General features: G+C 48.6%; 1 long non-coding RNA gene across 2 annotated transcripts; it reads left to right on the forward strand.

Annotated features, from left to right (window-relative positions):
* The first annotated feature begins 1,148 nt into the window (after positions 1 to 1,148).
* LOC144736675 (uncharacterized) lies at positions 1,149 to 24,952 on the forward strand. 2 transcript variants are annotated; one of them, XR_013588797.1, is made up of 3 exons: positions 1,149 to 1,323; positions 23,799 to 23,874; positions 24,703 to 24,952. It is a non-coding gene; the product is annotated as an uncharacterized LOC144736675 (long non-coding RNA). The 2 variants fall into 2 exon arrangements; XR_013588796.1 differs by lacking the exon at positions 1,149 to 1,323 and adding an exon at positions 19,714 to 20,060.
* Positions 24,953 to 24,964: the final 12 nt, after the last annotated feature.

Below are 24,964 nucleotides of genomic sequence, written 5' to 3' on the forward strand. Positions count from 1 at the left end.
TACTGCTCTAAGAATAAGAACACTGCTCTAAGAATATGAACACTGCTCTAAGAATAAGAACACTGCTCTAAGAATAAGAACACTGCTCTAAGAATATGAACACTGCTCTAAGAATATGAACACTGCTCTAAGAATATGAACACTGCTCTAAGAATATGAATACTGCTCTAAGAATATGAACACTGCTCTAAGAATATGAACACTGCTCTAAGAATATGAATACTGCTCTAAGAATATGAATACTGCTCTAAGAATATGAACACTGCTCTAAGAATAAGAACACTGCTCTAAGAATATGAACACTGCTCTAAGAATAAGAACACTGCTCTAAGAATATGAACACTGCTCTAAGAATATGAACACTGCTCTAAGAATAAGAACACTGCTCTAAGAATATGAACACTGCTCTAAGAATATGAACACTGCTCTAAGAATATGAACACTGCTCTAAGAATATGAACACTGCTCTAAGAATAAGAACACTGCTCGTAGAATATGAACACTGCTCTAAGAATATGAACACTGCTCTAAGAATATCAACACTGCTCTAAGAATATGAACACTGCTCTAAGAATATGAACACTGCTCTAAGAATATGAACACTGCTCTAAGAATAAGAACACTGCTCTAAGAATATGAACACTGCTCTAAGAATATGAACACTGCTCTAAGAATATGAACACTGCTCTAAGAATAAGAACACTGCTCTAAGAATATGAACACTGCTCTAAGAATATGAACACTGCTCTAAGAATATAAACACTGCTCTAAGAATATGAACACTGCTCTAAGAATATGAACACTGCTCTAAGAATATGAACACTGCTCTAAGAATATGAACACTGCTCTAAGAATATGAACACTGCTCTAAGAATATGAACACTGCTCTAAGAATATGAACACTGCTCTAAGAATAAGAACACTGCTCGTGTTGTTGTATGTGTGGTTGGTGCAGAGGTCTGCGTGTAGAGGGTACGGGCTCGGGCTGTAGAGTTGGATGGAGGTGGTGGTGCATTGATGGGGGAGTAGAGATGGAGGCGGTGGGTGTGGGGGTTGGTAGAGGTGAATGGGTTGGGGGTGTATAGGTGGGTGCTGATGAAAAGGCGGGGGTGAGTGATGTAGGTGGGTGCGTGTCTAGTTGCCGTGGGGCTGTGTGCCCTACAGAGGGAATCGCCCGCTGCTCGCTGGTTTGCGTGTGAGCGGGTGAATTAATATTCCACAATTCACATCCACTCGCTCGCAAGATCCTTCCGGGACGCGCACACGGGATTCACCACGGAGTGCGTCGTCTCAAACAGAGGAGAAGATGGAGAGGAGAAGGAGGTAGGTGACGCGACACGTGAGTGCACCGCCACTGAGCTGTACTCTTCCCAGCAGCAGTGGCCTGTCCACCTGTGCCGCCTGCAAGGTGTGTACTCGACTCGTTATGTTTAACAGCGTGGCAAGTATAATGGGCGCCACGATGGCGAGATGTTAACTACCTCGCCTGGTCTACAGGAGGTCGTGCGATTCGATCCCGACTCTGACGCCTGCTGCTGTATATTTGGAGTTTGCGTGTCTCTCTCTCCCCGTGATCGTGTGGATTTTTCTTCGGGTCCTCCGGTGTTTTCCTCCACGTTTAGGTCCATGCGTTGAGAGTGTTTAGCTGTGAAACATGTCCAAATGATGATAAGCCACTTCGTTGAGCTGTCATTTGTGGCCAGGTAAATTCTGAAAAATAGCTATATAGCTCAGTGGGCCTTACCTGGTAAAATGAAGAATAGTTTAATCGTAAAAAAATGTTTTTACAAGTCCAGGTGTACGTTTGCGAGTCGCCATGTGATTAAGACTTCAAGAGGATCGCGACGAACGCTTCCCAGTCCGCCGGAGAGCAGGCGTAGAGTGCAGTCGTTCGTGATGTGAGCGAGGGCTTGTCTTCACCGCGCAGCTCACAGACTATGGGACGCATCGACTTGGCCAAGAAGACGATCAGAGTCGTGAGAGCTGTGGAAAACTCACCTCCTTAAATTGTCCCCCCCCCCCCCACCACTGGTTCTGGCCGTTTACTTTCTGAGTGAGTGGATGAGTGAGTGGGTTGAGTGAGCTAAGACAGATACGGCGCTCTATAAATATAAAAAATGGTTAGGTCGTTGTGTAAAAAATGTGTGTCGTAAACCATTCTCCACCCGACACAGCCAATTAGCAAAGGTGTCATGCTTCAGCAGCACCATAGGTATTGTTGTCGGAGAGCGATCTCACGCATTTACATTCACGGTACCGACGTCTCGCTGGAGATTACATCCACGGGAATTGAAGCTATTTGTCTCCTACTATTAGTAAATATGTAAGAGTAAGTACATGTAAAACTCCTTCATCAGAAAACATGTTTAAAATCTGATTCTCATCTTCAGGCCACATCCATACTGTAAGTAAATAGGTGCAGTCTGCAACTATTATCATCCACTCTCTCTATTGGCCTCTCTACGTATTTGCAATCCAGGAGGGTCATTGCCCGAAACGTTGCCTATTGTATATTTCCCATTAAGGCCACACATATACTGTGCAATTGACGAATGCATTAGCATATACGTGTGTATGTGGCGTTACGGTCGACTCAGCCTAAAATGAGCACCTGGTGCGGTGTGTAAGCGTCGCCACCGGGGAGACAAAGGCGGCCGGGCATAGTGCTGGCCACCCAATACCCCCTCGTGTGCCGTGCCGGCCTTCATAGGTGCTGCTCGCTCACAGCACTTGCCCAACAGTCTGTTACAGGCTGCACGGGGTCTCTTTGTCGTTTAGTTTTATGAAGATATGTTTTGTTTTTGCGTTCACGATTTTATTTGCTAAATTTTATTGTGAAAGAACGCATTCGTATTGTGTATTTATATTGTCAATTGCGTATCGATTTAAATTGTGTATTTATGTCCGTGTAATGACGACTTGACACACTTTTCTTGAGATTCTACTGTCATTACATTCGGATTCCGTGCTCACCTGCATATCTTACCTATATATGTTTTATTTGTGACTATGATATAGACAGTATATGTTTGTTGTAAGCTTATTGGTAATTAATACAGGGTAATACATCAACTACAGTAATTAATGTATTATACGGTATACGAATTGATTACTTAATTGATTAATTAACTTAAACATTGATGGTTTATGTTGTATCTATGTTTTTGGTGTTGGTGTGTGTTTCACATGACGCCGTGTCGGCCATGACATGGCGTTTGACCATACTTCACCATGCCGGTCAATGCTGGTTTACTGCGATATAAATCATTGTATAAATCACTGCAACACCTGCCGGATAGCATTACATTACCATACGCATTAAATAATGTGATATAACATCAATTATTTGGTAATGTTAATTAATATGTGTGCATGCTATGGTTATTTCGGTAAAGTCACGTAAATAGAAACAAATAATAACAATAAAATAATAAAAATAAAGGGAATAAAACATAATAATGTGTTGCGATCGAAACGTCGTGATATTTTTATTATTTTTTATTCACTTCATTTTTTTTATCTACGTCACTTTTCCGAAAGAATCTTGATTTGAAGTTTTCGTGACTGCAGGAATCCATACTCTTTGGTTCTTTCGGTAAAGTCACGTCGGTAGAAAAATAATTAATAAATCGCGCTTCGATCGCAACACAATCAATCGTCATCAGGTAGAAAGATACAGCAGTAGAACTACCGAAAGAATCATAGAATACGAATTCCTGCAGACACGAAAGTTTTAAGTCAAACTTTAATATGTGTGTATGTTGACATTAATGCGTCGTATACATTATATATGTATTAAAGTATACATATGCTGTAGGTGTCTCAAGTGTTAGCATGCACTAATTGAATTAGAACAAGTTCACACTCGTGCACGTTCGACTACAGTAGCCAAACGCGTGTTCATTAACCAGTAGGCAGAGACGTCGTCTCGGCGGTGGCGATGAGATGTTAACCTCCCTCGCCCGGCACGCAGGAGGGCGTGGGTTCGCGTCTTCTCTCTGTCGCTCTCCCCGTGGTGGTCCCAGCGTGGATCGCTCTCCGGGTTCCTTCTCCGGTCCCCCCCCTCCCCTCCACATTGACAATCAACACGCGGACAGAATATTTGTCTGCTGCTGCTGCTGCTATAAATCCCCACATGTGGTGATGATATCAGCCATTACGATGATGAGCTATCATCATCACGAGTGGCCAAGTCGCTCCTTATGAGAAAGTGCTCCCAGCTCAGTGGGCTTTACCTGATCAAGTAAAATAGTTTAGTTTTACACGGGGAGCGGGGGCGCAGTGGTTAGCGCACTGTGAAACTAACCTGGCGACCCGAGTTCAATTCCCGCTCACAATCAACGCAAGTAACGATCATTATCTGAACCGGCCCTGGACCTCCCGAAGTTAGACAGAGCCTTACATGAGTACCTGGTACTGTGTGAAAGCATCAGCATTCGGGGAGACAAAGGCGGCCAGGCGTGGCGCTGGCCACCGCCTCGCGTGCCGTTCAAGCCTTCATAGGTGCTGCTGCTACTCGCCAACTTTCCCCAACATTCTGTTCCTGCTTGTTTTCATTCCCCAGCACCTCCGATCAGCACGGGTGGCTACGTACGGTGCGAACGACGTTTTCTCGATTTAAAGCTTCGTGACTGCAGGAATTCATACTCTTTAGGTCTTTCGCTAAAGTCACGTAGGTAGATACAATAATAGATGACAAGCGACCGTCTTCAGGTGAAGACGGTCGCTTGTGTGGCGATCGAAACGTCGTGATCTATTGTTTTTTCTACCTACGTAACGTTATACATACATAGATACAAAAGCTATACGGGGGATCTTTGTATTTGTCTTGAAAGGCATATGTATAGTACAGTAATTGTAAGATCGTTTTTATATAAAAACATTACAAACAACGGACTGATGCATGTTGGAGTTTAATGCGACTGTATTTGAACCTAAGTAATCATTAGTGCACGTGTATACACATGCTTATAGATAATCGGTGACGTTTCGGGCAATAGCTCTTCCACATAGCATATGAACATTATTTGAGTATACAGTGAGTGAACAAAAAATGTGCATGGTTTAAGAAATCGTCTTCTTCACCTGATGACGATTGCTTGTGTTGCGATCGAAACGTGGTGATCTATTATTTTTCTGTCTACGTGATTTATCGAAAGACCCAAAGAGTATGAATTCCTGCAGTCACGAAAGCTTTAAAGCAACATTGCATGTGCTTTGGGGAAGGGAGATTGCCTGATACGTCGCTTACATATTTTTTTTCCTGTTAATGCCACACATCGTGTTATTATTGACGAATGACAATGCTGCAGCATCATCACCAGATAATGTGATAAAGCAATACCCCGGTTCACGTCGGAGATGCATTCCTGAAAAGTTCGACGACGAATATCGAAACGACATAAATCAAAGCGACGTACAGGATTGTAGTGGGTGCGTGGTGGAGGCGAAGGTTGAGAGGCGACGGAAAAACGAGAAAGGACGGACGATGCTGTCAGCGACGTTAGTGTGGGTTGAGGCGACGCTAATCGGGTAGCGGCATTATTAAAGTGACGACGTATTTGTGAAAAGACGTAAAAAGGGGAGACGTAAATTGGAGTATTAATGTTTATGCCTATATCTGCTATATATTAATTGTAAATGTGCAGGCTCTTTCCTCAATCCACTGCGAGATGAATCCCTCCCCAATCCGTTGCCATTCCCTCACGATCCTAAAAAGTAACAATCCAACCCAGCACCCGCACACGAGTGGATATCATCACTCCGTCTCCTCCGGCGCAGCTATTGTGCGTGTGTACGGCGATGGGACTCCTTTCCATCTCTGACCACGCCTACTTACCACCCTTGGGTGACACCCACCTCAAACCAACATAGAGCCTCTTGTTGCAGCAGCCCCTTCTTGTTCAGCATTTCTCCTGCTGTAGCTTTATACCTGAAGACGATTGCTTGTGTTGCGATCGAAACGTCGTGATTTATTATTATTTTTTCTATTTTCATTACTTTACCGAAAGAACCAAACAGTGTCTATTATATTGTCAAGTTCTTTATATGTGCTTTAAATTGACGTCACAGTAGCGAGACGTTAACTACCTTAACACCTGTGTATTTGGAGTTTGCATGTCTCTCCCCGTGGTCGCATGGATTTTTCTCCGGGTCTTCCGGTTTTTCCCTCCACATTTAGAATCAACGTCACGCGTTTAGAATATTTGGATGCTTTTACTTTCCACATGATGATAAGCCACTTCGTTGCTTTATCATTTGTGGCCAGGTCGCTTCTGAAAAATAGCTGTATAGCTCAGTGGGCCTGAACTGGTAAAATCCAAAATAGTTCAGTTTAAATTAGATATTGTTTAATGTGCGTGTGATTATGCGTTGTATGTGTTGGGTATTTGTGTCGGAATAAAACATTTCGTATTTTCGGATCTCGGTTAGACCGTTTGTGTGAGGCTGCGTCGATGCACGTGTCCTCGGGCTCTCAAAAATGGCGTCATCCGGTGCCGCGTGCCACTTGTTTGGCTATAAAGTAGCGGAAGTGACGTTTTCCTTTTCGGAATAATCCGAAAAAAACATTCGGATTGACTAACATTTTGTATCGATGCTTCTCGATGTAAAGATTTTTCTGGTATTTCAGATTATTCTGGAAATCGGGCGCACATCGTTATTTGATAGGTCATGGTTGATGGCGGTAATACATGGTTAAACATATCTCTACACACAGTATTTATTTAACATTTTCGCGGATCGAGTGAAAATAGTAACATTTCTGAAAAGTCTGAATATATGCAAGTCACTGCTGCTTTCAGTGGAGCCAGGGCTGGGATAATGGTTGGGGGGTCGGGGGGAGGGGTGCGGGGGTAAGTGTGAGGGTGGGAGGAGGGGTAATAGAGAAGTGGAGAGACACATGGACAGGTAAACGACAGAGACTCGCACATCACGTGGGGGAGGCAGGGTGGCGCAGGTGTACCACTGGTGCCACAAAACTTACCTTGCTCATCTCGTCAAGGAGCATAAACCACCATGCAAACTCCGGTTGTCATCCTCGCAGCAGCGACTTTTGGCTAACCACCACATCGCGCGCTTTCAGATGCGCTTCTGCGGCTGTCTGGAACGCTCTTCCTTCCGATGTTCGGAAACCACTGGCGGCCATGCACTTTTAAATCACCGAGACTGAAATCCAATTTCTTTTGAACTTATTTTGTGTTTAGTTTGTCCTTCCCCCTTACCTCCGATTAGCATGGTTGTCTACGTACGGTGCGAAAGAAGTTCGACCGAGTTCGCGTGATGGTTTATGCTCCTTGACTTTTCTGATTAAAGAAGCGTCATGATAATCACAACATAAATAAACAGTGACACGGAGACACAGAAGAGAGACACATCAGGGGCACACGGTGAGGGCAGAGACACAGAGACACACAAAGGGACAATGAGACATCGACACACAGAATCAGAATATTAATTTATTCTGGAGGAATCCGTGGAGCTATAAAGTTATTTTCACATAGGTCCAGTAGGGGTGGGTCAGGAAGTTAAAACAACGAACAATAGAAAAACACGATAGGAACGCGAAGTGTAGGGAAGGTTAGCAAATCGCTTAACATATACAAATAAAACGAGACTATTTTTTGTTATCTTACCAGACACGCACAGATGATGATGCAGATTCACTGACAGAGTAGCGACTGACAGTGTGGAGTACAGAGAGTTGGAGACACAGACATTCATGGTTGTACTTTGCCAACTACAGTATACCCCGCCCAAAACAATTGTCGCAAATACTTTGGTGGTGCAGTTTACATGACAAGAATTAGCGTTAATGTGTAATTAATGCTGCGCAGTGTATAATACAATATTTAATCATCTATAACATACTATTGAACAAAATGTTAATTATGGGAAAGCACAAGTCATTGATATCATTATTCACAATATGTTGATTAGTCTAGTAACCTAAATGTCGCCCTTTTGTCAATACACTGCTGGATGAAGGCGTCCCAAAGCCCTTCGATCACGAGGGTTGTTTGACCATACTTCACCACGCCGGTCAGTGAAGAGGGCGTCCTAGGACGGTGTAAGTGCTGGCCGGGAATCGAACTGATTAAAACAATACTAATAAGGACAACACACGAAGTGCAATACTAATAACCAATACACACTAAGTACAATACTAATAACGATAACATACTAAGTACAATACTAATAAAGATCAATGTCGTTCATCTGGGAAATTCATCATGGGATGTTGGCTATCAACAACAAGTCAACTCCTATGACTAATTGGGAATGGGACGCAAGCGTAGCATTGATCACCCTGTCGCTGGCCGCCTTTGGGGAGGATGTATAGTATGAAAGGCCGAAACACCCTAGGAACCAAATGTTCACTACTGACGATGCGCTCCCCAAATTTCACCCAGGCTCATTGTTCATGAACTCTTGGAAGTGCTTGCACAAAGGATAGTAACATCTCATCCTGTGTTCTTGGAATCATTATAATTGCAGCCTCTGCGATTAGCACGATTGGCTACGTATGGTACGAAAGAAGTTCAACACAATTCATACGGGACAAGCAGAGTGTATCGTTCTGCTTTTCAGGTCTGCTGTGGATGATGACAGTCGCACTCGTTACACGCAAAGTGATTGCCACAAATGAACCACGATACCTTGCTGATCTCGTCCATGAGCATTAACCACCACCACGTCAACTCGCAGCAGTCGCGGATTTTGGCTGCTGCCATCGAACAAAGGCGGTGGTCACCGCGTCGCGTGGCGCTTTCAGATGCGTTGCTTCTGCGGCCGTCTGGAACGCTCTTCCTTACGATGCTCGGAAACCACTGGAGGCTCTGCACTTTTAAATCACCTCGATGGAAAATCTTTTTTTTATAGAACTTATTTTTGTGTTTTGTTTGTTGTTCTTCCCCCGCTCCTCCGATTAGCACGTTTGGCTCCGTACGGTGCGAAATAAATTAAACATTCGTACTTACATGGAGAGTTTTTAATTTTCAATGTGTGCATCAGGTATGTGCGACTGCCATGGTTTAGCAGTGGATTGACCATGGCTGCCAGAGATGTTGATGATGGAGGGCTTGGGTCGGGGGTTGGGGGAGGGGGCCCACGGCTCTTGACATTTCGAGCGAGAGTGCAGGAGCTCCCACTTCAGTCGCTTTGCCTGCACGGATTACACTTGTGTCTGTGTGTGAGTGGATACCTGTGTGAGAGTATACACGTGTGTGAGAGTATAGACGTGTGTGAGTATAGATGTGTCTGTGTGTGAGTATACACGTGTGAGTATACACGTGTAAGTATAGATGTGTGTGAGTATAGATGTGTCTGTGTGAGTGGATACCTGTGTGTGAGTATAGATGTGTGTGAGTATACACCTGTGTGAGTATAGATGTGTCTGTGTGAGTGTGGATTACACTTGTGTCTGTGTGTGAGTGTGGATACCTGTGTGAGTATAGATGTGTCTATGTGAGTTTACACGTGTGTGAGTATAGATGTGTGTGAGTATAGATGTGTGTGAGTGGATACCTGTGTGAGTATACACCTGTGTGTGAGTAGAGATGTGTCTGTGTGAGTGCGAATACCTGTGTGTGAGTATACACGTGTGAGTATACCTGTGTGAGTGGCTACCTGTGTGAGTATACCTGTGTGTGAGTATACCTGTGTGTGTGTGTGAGTGTGAGTATACTTGTGTGAGTATACTTGTGTGTGAGTGTGGATACCTGTGTGAGTATAGATGTGTGAGTAGAGATGTGTCTGTGTGAGTGTGGATACCTGTGTGTGAGTATAGATGTGTGAGTATACCTGTGTGAGTGGATATCTGTGTGAGTATACACCTGTGTGAGTATAGATGTGTCTGTGTGAGTGGACACCTGTGTGTGAGTATAGATGTGTGAGTATACACGTGTGTGAGTATACACGTGTGTGAGTATACACCTGTGTGAGTATAGATGTGTGAGTATAGATGTGTGTGATTATAGATGTGTGTGAGTGGATACCTGTGTGAGTATACACGTGTGTGAGTATAGATGTGTCTGTGTGAGTGGACACCTGTGTGTGAGTATAGATGTGTGAGTATACACGTGTGAGTGGCTACCTGTGTGTGTGAGTGGATACCTGTGTATGAGTGGATACCTGTGTGAGTATAGGTGTGTGTGAGTATAGGTGTGTGAGTATACTTGTGTGTGATTGGATACCTGTGTGTGAGTATAGATGTGTGTGTGTGAGTGTGGATACTTGTGTGAGTATACACGTGAGTGTGGATACCTGTGTGTGAGTATAGATGTGTGTGTGTGAGTGTGGATACTTGTGTGAGTATACACGTGTGAGTGGATACCTGTGTGTGAGTATAAATGTACTCGTGTATTCGTAGCACGCTGCGCTATAACCCCGATTTTGCGAGTTCGATTTCTGCTCACAACACCGGTGGTCGACTCAGCCTTGAATGAGTACCTGGTGCAATGTCGACATCGCCACTGGGGAGACAAAGGCGGCCGGACGTGGTTGCTGGCCACCCCACCCCCTCGTGTGCCCAAGTGCCGACCTTCTTAGGTGCTGCTCGCTAACAGCACTTGCCCCACCAGTCTGTTCAGGCTATACGTGGGATCTTTCTTTGTCTTTGGTGTTAAGGGGGGGGGGGTTGGGGTGGGGGCTAGAGCGTCTTTCCTGGATCTTCATTACCGACCCCCCTCTCCACTCGCCTCTCCAAGGATCAATACACAAACACAATGCCTTTACCTGCCTTACCCGGGCCTAAGGAGTCCCGTATGCGTTACCGTGCCTACATGAGCCCCAATGCGTTACCTTGCCTGGCTAAAGGGGTCCCAATGCGTTACACTGGCCAAAGGGGTCCCAATACGTTACCCTGGCTAAAGGGGTCCCAATGCGTTACCCTGGCTAAAGGGGTAGGAACAGCGCATGTGCAGGTGGTGTGGATAACACCGCGCGCGGCTGCCTTTGTCTCCCCCAATGCTGCTGGTTATACATCGCACCAGATACTCAATAATTATCCGTGTAAAATCTTGATTTGAAGCTTTCGTGACTGCAGGAATCTATACTCTTTGGTTTTTTCGATAAAGTCACGTGGGTAGAAAAATAGATCACGACGTTTCGATCGCAACAACAAGCGACCGTCTTCCACCTGAAGATCTATTTTTAGTTTTCTACCTACGTGACTTTAACGAAAGAAGCACAGAGTAATACTACAGGTCACTTGTGTCGCGCACAATTAAGGCCGAGTTGACCTCGGGGAGGCCCGGGACCATTTCGTATATTCGTCGCCGATGTTCATGGTGAGCAGGAAGCGAACTCGGGTGGCCTCACCACGCCGCTGACACACACAGTGACACGCAGTGACACACAGTGACACGCAAAGACAAAGATCCCCCGTATAGCCTTCACGGACTTTTTGGGGAAAGCGGTGTTAGCGAAGAGCGTCTATGAAGGCCGGCAACGGTACACGAGATGGGTGGGTGGGCAGCATCACGCCCGGCCGCCTTTGTCTCTCTAATGGCGGGCTCAGTGCCCCCCCCCCCCGTATACCTGGGCGCCCGTGGCCGCATATTTGTGTCTAATGGCGAGCGGCACAAGGGGGGCCATTGTGAGCGGAGGCTCCCACTGGGGGAGGGGGCGCGGGGGGTGTGGAGGGGGGTGTGAGGGGTGGTTGGGGGGTTGGGGGGGTGTGAGAGGTGGGGGTGAAGCTGCGTTTCTCGTGCAAAATGCGCTCTGGATGTCGCTGCGCGTGCAGTTATAGTCGTGGGGAGCGGTGGCGCACTGGTTAGCGCACTGCGCTACGAACCCGGCGACCTCAAGTTTTATTTACGCTCACGAACATTTTATCCGCTCCTGGGCCTCCACCTAGCACTGGGGAGACACAGGCGGTCAGGTTAACAGTCTGCGTAGGCTATACAGCAGACCGTGGTCTTCGTCGGTGCCACTCTTGTGAATATTTGTTACAGTTTTAATCACTTATAACATAAGCACCGCCACCATCATAATCTTAAACATCACAACCACCACCATCATCACCACCACCACCACAAATATCATCAAAGTCAACAATACATAGTCACCATCTCACACAAAGACAAAGATCCCCCGTATAGGCTTAACATACTTTTGGGTAAGTGCTGTTCACGAGGCTGTAACGGGACCCAAGTGGCGATATTTACACACCGCACCAGGTATTAATTTGAGGCTGAGTCGACCTAGGGGAGGGTCTAGGACCGGTTGAATATATCGTCACCAGTGTTTTCCGTGTGCGAGAATCGAACTCGGGTGGCCGGGTTCATAGCGCTACGTGCTAACCCTACACCACCGCTCCCCCCCACTCACTATCATAGCCTGAGCAGACCGCCATCATCACAAACATCACTTCTACACAATATAATCACATAAGTGACCCACACAACTCCTACCGTCATCACCTCCACAATATCATTGTCATCGTCAACCACCACGATCACCATTACCACCACAGTAATCATGATCATCATCGAAGTTGACACATTGCGTTATTCTCGTAAGCGAGTAAATATATTACTGCTGACAAAACGAATCGACCAAACCCTCCTCCGGCAGGAATTGGCCAAGAAGTCTTGAGACTCGACGGGACTGCATTATATAACCAAAAGTGCCATTTCCATCATCGTTTAAGGGGTGTTTATCATTGGCAAGCGTGTTTAATTCAACAAGCGAGGCTCTGCCTCTGAAGCAGAAGGCTCAAGAGGCGGTGGATGGATTCACGAGACGTCTTGAGTGGAATGTTCTTAAGCAGAGTGGGGGGGAGTGCGCTGTGGTTAGCGCACTGCACTATACTATTATAAATCCGGCGACCGTGAGTGGAAACGTGCCATGAAGGAGGGGCCATTGCCCGCAAGGTTACACGTGTGTATATCTATAGAGTAGTGCAGTGTCCTATTTGTAATAGCCGCGGTGGTATTGAGCTGAACTAATACGTTGCGTTTTGCTGTTGAAGAGTCGATATGGAAAGCGGCGCTTGCCAAGAGGGTGTTGTGTAGACCACGTGCCACTCACTGGGACCCGCTCGCTTACTCCCACCTATCACCTATCTATGAGACAAAGCCAAACACAAAGACCCCTCCGTGTAGCCTTCACAGGCATTTGGGGCAAGTGCAGTTTAGCGAGCACTTGTGAAGGCCGGCACACGAGAGAGTTGGTGGTCAGCACCACACGGGGTCACCTTTTTCTCCACAGTGCTGATGTTTACACACCGCACAAGGTACTTATTTATAGGCTGAGTCGACCTAGGGGAGGCTTTTGAAATGTTCAAATATTCGCCACTGTTGTTGGTCGCGAGCGAGAATCGAACTCCGGCTGCTGGGTTCGTAGCGCATACATTCAGACAATGATCGACTTCTTCAAAGCAAGCGACATTACACGAAATGTTGCCCATTTGTTTCCTTTCAAGGCCAGCGTGCTATTGACGAATGTGTTGAGTTTGTGGTTGTTTACTTGGATAGGGCGTCAGCGTGGCAGCGCAGTGTTGGCGTTTGTGTCTCACAGCAAGGAGCTCCTGGGTTCGAATCGTGACTCGGGCGCCTTCCGCGCGGGGTTTGTTCTCCTCGTGTTTGTGTGTTTGGATTCCCCTGGGTTCCCTCTGGTGTCCTGCTCCCAGATCTAAAAACACAAGCACACCATGGAACTGGTATTGGTAACTGGTATTGAAAACTGTTATTGGCCAAATAATTCTGAAAAAAAAAAATAATTCTGAAAAAAAAGCGTGCTATTGACGAATGTGTTGAGTTTGTGGTTGTTTACTTGGATAGGGCGTCAGCGTGGCAGCGCAGTGTTGGCGTTTGTGTCTCACAGCAAGGAGCTCCTGGGTTCGAATCGTGACTCGGGCGCCTTCCGCGCGGGGTTTGTTCTCCTCGTGTTTGTGTGTTTGGATTCCCTTGGGTTCCCTCTGGTGTCGTGCTCCCAGATCTAAAAACACAAGCACACCATGGAACTGGTATTGGTAACTGGTATTGAAAACTGTTATTGGCCAAATAATTCTGAAAAATTCCCAGCAAATCTCTTCATTGGGATTTACGCACAGAAAAGTAGCAGCAACATCAACCCCCTCCCCTGTCTGGGAAATCTGGGCAAGACCCTCCTGAAAATGAGTCATGAGACTCAGTGAGGCTTTCCTTGGTAAACGAGCGAAATCATAATAGTGTCCCTGATGAATAACAAGGAGCAAGCCGCGGCCTTACACGAGGCCTCCAAACTTCCTTCTTACCCCCCCCCCCCCTTTGTCGAAAACCTCAACGCATTTCTCAAGAACCACGTCGCTGCCTTCCATAGGACAGACAAATAAATAAATAACAGCCATCTGTGGTCCTGCCCATGTTTTATATCCCCCCACAGCCCCTCCCCTTGTTCCTCACAGCCCCTCCCCTTGACCCCCCTCCCCACCCCCGCGCCCCCTCCCCCAGTGGGAGCCTCTGCTCACAATGCCCCCCCTTGTGCCGCTCGCCATTAGACGCAAATATGCGGCCACGGGCGCCCAGGTACAAGGGGGGGGGGAGACACTGAGGCCGCCATTAGGGAGACAAAGGCGGCCGGGCGTGATGCTGACCACCCACCCATCCACCTCATGTGCTGCTTTCCGGCAGCCCTTGCCCCAACAGTCCGTTAAAGGCGACAGTACGCGGCACCATCTTTGTGTTGTGCGGTGCAGGTGGTTAGCGCGCTGCGTGAGAAACACAGACACCACGATCGGGAGGTTCCGCTCACAACCAATGAACAGTTGTGGATATTTTAACCTGTCCTAGGCCTCCGCTAGGTCGACTTAGCTTCAAATGAGTACCTAGTGTGTAAACACCGTCACTAGGGAGACTAAGGCGGCCGGGCGTGGTGCTGTCCAATCACCCCCTCGTGCGCTGCGCCGGCCTTCACAGGTTACTTTGTAGTTAATGTGTTGTCATCATCAAGTATATCGTCATTATCACGACTCCTATGACCACCAACAAGGTCGTCATACAAATATAATCCCAGTTTAAACGCTCATTAAATGGTTGAAAACATCTGAATATATGGCGGACCGCAGAGCTTGGGCAATTGTTGGTAGCGCCAGCGCACCACCGCCTGGCTGCTGCTGCTGCCTTCCCGCTGTGTGTGCGAACAACGGCACGTGATCATCGTCATCACCCCGACCATCGCCAAGAGCTGTCACCACCATCACTGTCACCGCCATCACCGTCACCGCCACCACCGTCACCACCGTCACCACCACTATCACCGTCACCACCACTATCACCGTCACCACCACCACCGTCACCACCACCACCGTCACCACTCCCTGGAACGCGTTCCCTCCTTTGGCTGCCATTCCCTTACCAGTCCAGTTCCTTTAAGCAACACAAACGCACAACATGTACACACACAAATACACACAACATGTACACACAACATGTACACACACAAATACACAACATGTAAACACACAAGACAAATATCCCCCTTGTAGCCTTAACGGACTTTTAGGGCAAGTGCGGTTAGCGAACACCTATGAAGGCCGGAACGGTTCACGATGGGGTGGGTGGCCAACACCACGCCTGGCCGCTTTTGTCTCCCTACTGGCGGTGTGTTACACATCGTACCAAGTACTCATTTGAGGCTGACTCGACCTAGGGCAGGCCCAGGGCCGGTTAAGGTAGAAAGAACCAAGAATACCGGTCAAGGTAATCGTCACTGGTGTTGGTGGCCACGAACGGGGCTCGAACTTGGGTCGCCGAGTTGGCAGCACAGCACGCAACCCGCTCCACCACCGCTCTTCTACCATCTTCACACACGCAGCGTATAGACAGGACAACGATGCCCCGATTAACATTGGCAGACTGTTGGGGCAAGTGATGTTAGCGAGTAGCACCGATAAAGGCCGCCTCGGCACACGAGGTGGTAGGTGGCCAGCACCACGCCTGGTCGCCTTTGCTATAGACACACACACCTACACACATATACATACACACGTAAACACACACACACACCAACACACACACACCTACACACATATACATACACACGTAAACACACACACACCAACACACACACACCTACACACATATACATACACACGTAAACACACACACACACACCTACACACACACACCTACACACATACACACGTAAACACACATGCGTACACACACAGTGGGGAGTGGATGCGTCTCTGGGGCAGTGATTGGGACAAACCATGCATCACCATGTATCCTGAAGATAACGCAAGGAAGCTGACAAGAGTTCTCCTTTTCTCCGCCCTTAGTTTAATGAAATAATTATTATCATCGTCGTCGTCGGTATTCCTACAGAGGCACTCATCTGCTCGGCCCGTTCTCTACACCGCAGCGCTGTGATGTCCCCCCCCCCCCGCAATGACGGTCGTAGAGAGCGGCCAATGCAGACCGCACCTGCGGATTGCGTCCAATCCCTGGGTCAAGGCGCGGCCCTGCAATTGTCTGCTCGCGCCACTGCTTGGCGGAAGCCGGCTCCATTTAGAGGGAGCTCGAGGTTGAGAACCACTGCTACAGACGCTCTCCATAGACTGCCCCTAGAGACTCGATCCGATGAGGTATGAAGCTGTTTTTCACTGATGTCCTTTGGGGGTGGGTCAGAAAATGACAACAAACAATACAAAACAACTATTTGAGTTCAATGTATAGGAAAGGTAATCAAATCACAAAAAATAATAATGTAAAATAGATGTTTTGGGTCTCCTCAGCAGTGCGTGGCCTGTTAAACACAAACCAGATGATGTTCGTGACAGCACTCCGTTAAACCATGGAGGCAGGCCCCGTTCAAACAAAAAACGCAATGCGACGTACACACGTACACACGTGTACCCACACTTTACACCACGACCCTGGTGATGGACTAACTCCAGTGAACCCATTTACAATGTCGGGCGGACAGAGGCGGCGGGGGTTCAAGGGACCTTGCACAGCTGTTTCAACTGCCGCGCCGGGAGGTAGAATCGAGCCGGTAACCTCTGCACTTGCGAGTGTAGGGCGCTCACCACGACGCGCCGGCAGTGTTGAATTATTGCAGTAACCAGAGACAAGTCGCAGTGGTCTGTCTACCTTACTCAGAGAGAGAGAGAGCGGTGTAAATTCCACGTTCCCACGGCGGGGCGGGGTGTGGGGACTGAGATGCGGAGCGATGAATCTACAACTCTCAACTATTTTTATTTTGCCAGCTAAATCCCACTGAGCTACATCGCTCTTTCTCAGATGCGACCAAAGAGTAATTCCTGCAGTCACGAAAGCTTCAAATTAAAAGTGGTAATAGTTTTAGCGACCATAGTGGAATGGTGGGTTGGGTTAACACCCCCAACTGGGATTTGATTTCAACTCCCAAGCTTCTGATTGAAAGTCGAGCATTCCATACATCAGCAGCAGCATCAGCGTTATCAGCCACTATCAAGCCATTATTGGACTGCTGAATTAACACCTCCCCTAGCCATCTCGCATGATCTCGCCAGGTAATGATCAATTTCGCTCCTCGACACCGGCTGATTTCATTGCTTCATCTCCGCGGTGGCCAAACTCTCTCTGGCATGTTTCCCGACTTTGGCTGCCACTCCAGCGTTCGTCTCGGTCACAGGGCATCCCCGTCCCTTCTCACGACGTATCGGTCACAGGGCCTCCTCGTCCTTCTCACGACGTCTCGGTCACAGGGCCTCCCGTCCCTTCTCACGACGTTTCGGTCACATGGCCTCCTCGTCCTTCTCACGACGTCTCGGTAACAGGGCCTCCTCGTCCCTTCTCACGACGGGGCATACCCCAAGCTCACTCACTCACGCTTCTTGCCATGTGAAGATGATGTTGCTGTCTCAACCTGCGTGTGCTCTCTCATCCGTGTGCCCCTCTCTCTGTCGGTGTAATTCTCCAAATCCACGTTCATCAGTAGCACGCCTGTGACCTTCAAAGGAAATCTATATAGTATAGAGTTGGCGGCGTTTCGGGATATTGCCCTTTTTCTCCCTCTAGCCTCATTTTCACGAGGATCCTGATGTCTTCTTGGCAAATTTGTCTAATTCCTTTATTTTAAAAAAATAGTTTTAGTTTTGAAAGCAATACATTTATTTTGATCTTGGGGTGGAAGTACGGAGGTGGAATGACGCGGTGTTGGGGGGTTTTCACTCAACCTCGGTATGCAGGTGCCACACCTCAGCAACCTAATTGCTGTACTGCCTCACGCAGGGCACCACCTGCGCGTGGAGTGGCCGGACTTTGTAGGACGGGGGAGCCCCAAAGGAGAACTCGAACCCTGGGCTGTGGTTTTCTGGAGTGTCTGACCCTTCAACGTCGCTCTGTTGCAAGCGACACAGAGAGGAACATGGGGCATGGAAGTGCTTTGTGCGTGTGTAGCGGTGTGTCCGTGTGTATGTGTCAGTGCGTGTGTACGTGTGGGGGAGCGGTGGTGCGGCGGTTAGCGTGCTGCGCTATGCACCCCGGCGACCCAAGTTCGATTCCCGTTCGGTCAACAACCGGTGACGATTTTCTGAACCGGTGCTGGGCGTCCCCTGGGTCGTCTCAACCTCAAATGAGTACCTGTTGCGGTATGTAAAAACATCGCCACTGGGGAGACAAAGGCGGCCGGGCGTAGTGTTAGCCCACCCCCGCGTGTGCCTTTCCAGCCTGCATAGGTGCTCGCTAACAGCACTTGCCTCAAAAGTTTGTTAAGACTACACGGGGGATATTTGTCTTCGTATGTGTACGGCATCTATGTACATGTAGCGTACATGTGCTTGTATTTGCAGGTGTGTATGTGTGTATGTGTTAACGCTGTGTGGAAGCTACCTGGTCTGTCGCTCCGCACGAAGCTTCAGGTCTTCTCGGCCAGTCAATCCCTCCCTTCTCTACGCTTGCGAAACGTGGACTCCCCTAATGGAGCATCTTCGCCGGTTGGAAACATTTAGGCTGACCTGCCTACGATCCATCCTGGGTTTAACCAGGCTGGATTGTGTGAGGAGCTCACAAATCCTTGAAAGATCTGGGCAAAGTCCCATCGGTGAGCTCCTCCGGCAGGCAAGGCTACGTTGGCTGGGTCATGTAGCCCGCATGCCCAGCCACCGCATGCCTAAACAGCTTTTGTTCGGCCGGATCGAGGGGGCTAAACGGGCGCGGCACGGGCTAGAGAAGAGATGGAGTGATGTGGTACAGGAGGACGTGGAGCTGAGTGGACTTGCCGATGACTGGTACCAGCGGTGTCAAGATCGGCCTCTGTGGAGGAGGCTCGTGAAGGACGCTACTGGGCAGTTGGAGGCAGTCGCCCTCCAACAACAACGGAGGGCGGAGGAGCGACGCTCACAACAACGAGCGGAGCGCCGGGTGGCTAAAGCACAGCAAGTTGGTACAGTAGGGGGCACAGGTGGTGCATCAGCCAGTCATCTCGGTCATCTCGGTCAGTCGACCCGTGGCACCTGGGTCTGCCCCGTGACCTCCTGCCAGCGGGCGTTCGACACTTCACGTGGCCTCAAGGTGCACATGGCCTGGCACAAGCGTCGTGGTGACGTCACCGCCACTTAGTGGCGAATGGCGGTTGTTGTTGTTGTTGTGTGTGTATGTGTCTGTGTGTGTGTCTGTGTGTGTGTATGTGTGTGTGTGTATGTGTGTATGTATGTGTGTATGTGTGTATGTGTATGTGTGTATGTGTGTATGTGTGTGTATGTGTATGTGTGTGCCTTCAATGAGTACCCGGTGCGATCTGTAAGCGTCAGCACTGGGGGAGACGAAGGCGGCCGGGGCGTGACGTTGGCCAGGCCGCCTCCATCGCGAGCCGTGCGACATCCATCGCTGCTCGCTCACAGCACTTGCCCCTCAGAGCCTCTCAACAGTCTTTACGGGGCAACTTCTCTCCTTGTGGTTTCCGTGTGCACGTGCGTATGAGCGTGCGGAGATTGCGTGGCCGTGTCCATTACGTACCGCGAGTTCTATTGGCGCATCAATAGGTGCTCGCTAACAGCACTTGCCCCGGCAGTCACTGCAAGACTTTGACTGCGTGCGGCTCAACGTCACCTCGGACTCGTACAACCGCTTACAAGGCACAGAAGTGAGAATGTGAGTACCGTGCCGCATTGCCTGATGACACACACACACCTATTTACGTGACAGCACATGAGGTAACAGTCGCTACACACGTATGTTATCTATATTAGTTACACTAAATATTACATTTCCGAGTAGAGTACGTCAAATACAACGCAGTACTTTACTGACAGCTTAGTCGGTTCACTTTTAGCTGAATGCCTGACTGCTAATAAGTCACAAAAAGGAGCAAAGCCTCTTCCGAGTTCGCGTGCTGAAATAATGGTGGCGTGGTGGGTATGTGTGTATCCATACTATATGTGAATGATAATATCACATGTTTTATATATTATAATTGTTATTAGATATTAATTAGTTGGTGTATGTGAATGGTTGAGATAGACAATGACACACCGAAGAAGCACGCGGGTTAGAGACATGATCATTGCATCGACCGTTAAGAAATAAACACTCAACACATTCGTAAATAACACTGTCACGTGTCCTATGATGAAGGATCATTGCCCCAAACGTTGCCAAGGCCGCACAATGTCATTTACGAATGTGTTGCATTTTTGCGCACCTCCGATTAGCACGGTTAGACTACGTACGGTGCAAAAGAAGGTCTACATACATACAACATGTCTTTAATGCATTTATACTGGATGAATACGAGAAGTTATAGAGATGTCGAGAAGGGGCGGTTCAGAACATTACAACAACAAACAAAACTCAACACGAGAGCAGTGCACAGTATAGGAAAGGTAGGCAAATCACTAAAATACGAATACACCTACATTTTTATTTTAGCAGCTAAAGCCCACTTAGCTACACAGCTCTTTGTCAGAAGCGACATGGCCACAATTGATAACTCAACGCGCGGCGCCACCCAGAATCCGCTCTCTCTCGAACAAAGAGAGTGGACGACTCAGTGGAGCGAGGAAGAGGAACCACAGACGCGCGTGAAGGCAGCAGCAGCAGCAACGGCAGCCACGTGGCGATGAGCCGGCGTTACTAACAATGATCCAAGCTCTGCAGTCCTCTGTATATTGAGGTGTTATCGGCCAGAGGCGTCAGGAGGAGGAACCACAGACGAGCTGCGAGGATGAGCGGAGTTCACACAAACTGCGGTCATCCTGGCAGCAGCGGCTTTTGGCTAACCATCGAAACAAAGACGGTCACCGCATTGAGCGCTTCACACGCGCTTCTGCGGTCGTCTGCAATGCTCTGACTTCTGATATTAGGAAGCCACTGGAGCAATGCACTTTTAAATCGTCGAGATTTAAAACTCATTTCTTTAGAACTGCTTTTTGTGTTCAGTTTGTTGTCCTCCCCCCGCACACCCGATAAGCACGGTTGCCTACGTACCGTGCGAAAGAAGTTCAACATACACACGAGGGGGGAAGGCAGCAGCAGCAGCCACGCGGTGAGGAGCCGGCACTAACAACGACTGCCCCAGCTCTGTGGTCCTCTGTGTATGGTGTTATCAGCACAACTAATGAGCGTTTACATCTTCTTGGTTCTTTCGGTAAAATCCCTTCTACGTGACTTTACTGAAAGAGCCAAGAAGATGAATCCCTGCAGTCACGAAAGCTTTAAATCGAGAGCGTTTACATGTTGGAGGAAACCGAAGCAACCGAAGCAAACTCATGCTCACGTGCGAGGGGGAAACACTCTATCCCCATACAGATGGAGCAAGTGAAGCCCGCATTTGTTTTTACCGTACCGCCTTCTCCTGGCGAGCCACGGGGTATGGTGGCACCTCTTCCTCCTCCTCGACAACTTCTGTGTACGATTCACCAACTCCTTCGCTGCCGCTGCCTCCACAGTGCTGGGTTACAGGCAACCGCGTGCAGCGTGGTAGCCACGACCATCACCGCTATCCCACGCTCGGGGTGTGCGCTAGAGCCGCGAGCGTTGGCCACAACCCGGCGGGGGAGGCCTTCATTCAGCAGTGGGTTGATCATGGCTGACGGTGACGTTCGTTAAGTGTGGGAAGTCCGATAGGCTGATGAACTGCACTGCATGGTAATCGCCTGTGTGGAGACCCGAATACAAACGCGTTGACTGGTAAGAGCAGAATTCAATGTTTCCAAAATTCGTGTAAATATAAAATGCATATTTACATTTAAATTGCTGTATTCGGTTGCTTCGAAGTTATACTCTTTGTTTACTCATAACTTGTCTTTGTACGGTGTGAGAGGGTGTTTGATGGGGGAGCGGTGGTGCAGTGGTTAGCGCACTGTGCTATTCACAGCTATCGCTGACATCAGTGGCAGAATTAGAATCTAAGCATCCAAACTTTTGAAATGTAATTCCATTCTTGCGTGTGAGCAACCATATGTCCAGGAGCGATACGACGAAGTCTGTTGCTGCTGCTGCTGCTGGCCATGACGAGAGGGCTTCAGCAGCGAGAGGGTTCGAGACGTGTCGCTCTTCCTCCTCCGTCGAGGGAGCGCAGGCCGCAGTGGGTCACTGTGCGGTCCTTAGCTGGGGTGCATGGCCACAGTTGACGACAGTGACTTGTCTTTAATGTATCTCTATAGGTCTCTGTGTATCTCTATGAGTCTCTATGTATCTCTATGAGTCTCTGTGTATCTCTGAGTCTTTATGTATCTCCGTGGGTTTAATAAATGGGTCCATCGTTTTGGTTGCATGGCCACAATCGCACCACTGTGGCTGCATCTTCCATGTTCAATCAATGAAGGAGTTTTGGTGCATCATCGGCCTGGTGGTGATGTTCTGATGATGTGGTTGACGGTCCCACCACCAGTGTCTTTGAGGAGGAATGTCAAAAGCGAGGAGGCGTGACTACTATGATTGCGTCGTGAGGGTGGAATGGTGGAATCGAATCATTGACGGATCGAATAACGTCTATGAGGGTCGATGTTTTATTCGTGTCCGCTGCATGTACGTATGTTGAACTTCTTTCGCACCGCACTTATCCAACCATGCTCATCGAATGTGCGGGGGAAGGACAACAACATACACACAATAAGCAGTTCGATAGAAATGAGTCTTCAATCTAGATGATTTAAAAGTTCACAGCTCCAGTGGCTTCCTAATATCGGAAGGAAGAGCGTTCCAGAGTGCCGCAGAAGCGCGTCTGAAAGCGCGCGATGCGGTAACCGTCTTTGTTTGATGACTTGCCACAATCCGCTGTGAGGATGCCCGGAGTTCGCGTGGTGATAGTTTCAGCTCCTGGACGAGGTCAGCAAGGTATTGTGGTTCATTTGTGGCAAGCACGTTGTGTGTAACGAGTGTAACCTTATAAACCCAGCAGAGTTTGCACAACGGGTTACAACCCTGCTGACGAGACTGGGAAAAGTCGAAACCGGTCGATGGATTTGCTGCTTAAAAACAGGCCGGATGCTCGTTCGATCCTCGTGAAATGTTTACGTCTTGTGTACGCTGTTGTTGACCGATATAAATATACCCACCCCCGCCATAGGAATGTGGAATGTATATCACTGGCTCAGTGCCACGAGCATTTCTCTCTGAAGCAGCGCTAGTGGGGAAAGTGCCGCGCCCCCTAGCGTGTGGAATAAACAGGGACACTTTGGTAAGGGACCTCAGAAGTGCTTCTGCGTTATCCACTTCCACGGGCCGTTTCTGTGACGTGGCAATAATACACTGGTCCGCGAGAGTTCCGGATGGATTCTTCGTCTCGTGACACGAAGGTCGAAGGGCACAGTTGGAATAAAATAATGGGAAGGTAAAAAAAAAGTACAATGAAGTTTAAAAATAAATATCTAATCTGGTGTCTCACAGATTTCTGCATGGAGCGGCAGACGCAGAGGACACGGGCTCGCGTTTATGATGATGTCATGGGTTGGCCAATGCTAAGGTGAGACCCGTGAAGATGAGACAGAAACATTCATCCAGCAGTGGATCGAACATGGATGACGACGGCTGTGATGTCATCTGCTCTTGATGATGGATGATGATGATGCCGCTGCTGCTGTCACTGCCACTTCTTATGCTGATGGTGGTGTGTCATTGCTATGGGGCGGCTGTATAATAACACGGGTGCTGTTATTGATGAGAACGGAGATTCAGTCAATACTGACAATGCTGATGCTCAGGATGATGATGACGATGAAGCAGATGGTGCTGCTGTTGTTGATGATGCTACTACTACTGCTGATGATGGTACTGCCGCTGATGCTACTACTACTGCTGCGGCTGATGCTACTCTGACTGCTGCTCTATGTTGAACTTCTTTCGCACCGTACATAGCCAACCGTGGTAATCGGAGGTGCGGGGAAGGACAACAGACTAAGCACAAAAAGCAGTTCAAAAGAAATGGATTTTCAATCTAGACGATTTAAAAGTGCATAGCTCCAGTGGCTTCCTCGTGTCAGCAGAGCGTTCCAGACGGCCGCAGAGCGCATCTGAAAGCGCGCGATGTGGTAAACGTCTTCGTTTGATGGTTAGCCAAAATCCGCTGCTGCGAGGGTGACCGGAGCTTGCATGATGGTTACGCTCCTTGACGAGATCAGCAAGGTATTGCGGTTCATGTATGGCAAGCACTTTGTGTGTAACCTTATGATGATGATGCTGCTATTACTGCTGCTGCTACTACTACTGCTGCTCCTACTGCTGATGCTCCTCCTGCTGATGCTCCTCCGACTGCTGCTGTTGACGATGATGGTGTGGGGGGTGTGCCCCGCAGGCGATGGAGCTGCTGACGGATGTGCTGTGGAGGCAAGACGAGGACTTGGGCGCGAACCGAGACCTGTTTCACGGGGGCCCCAAACCCCGCGCCCCCCTCCCGCTCCGCAAGCGCCCTCCTCCCGTCGTGGGGGGGGCCGCAGCGCCGCGGGCTCTCACCGGCGGTCCCTGCCCCGGTGGGCCCTGCCCCTTCGACTGCCTCGGGCCGTGCCCCTGCGCCTGCCACTGCCCTGGGCCCCGCAGTGAGAAGAGAGAGGGGGAGG

The sequence above is a fragment of the Lampetra planeri genome, chromosome 62 (assembly GCF_965212315.1).
Source record: "Lampetra planeri chromosome 62, kcLamPlan1.2.h2, whole genome shotgun sequence".
NCBI lineage: Eukaryota > Metazoa > Chordata > Hyperoartia > Petromyzontiformes > Petromyzontidae > Lampetra > Lampetra planeri.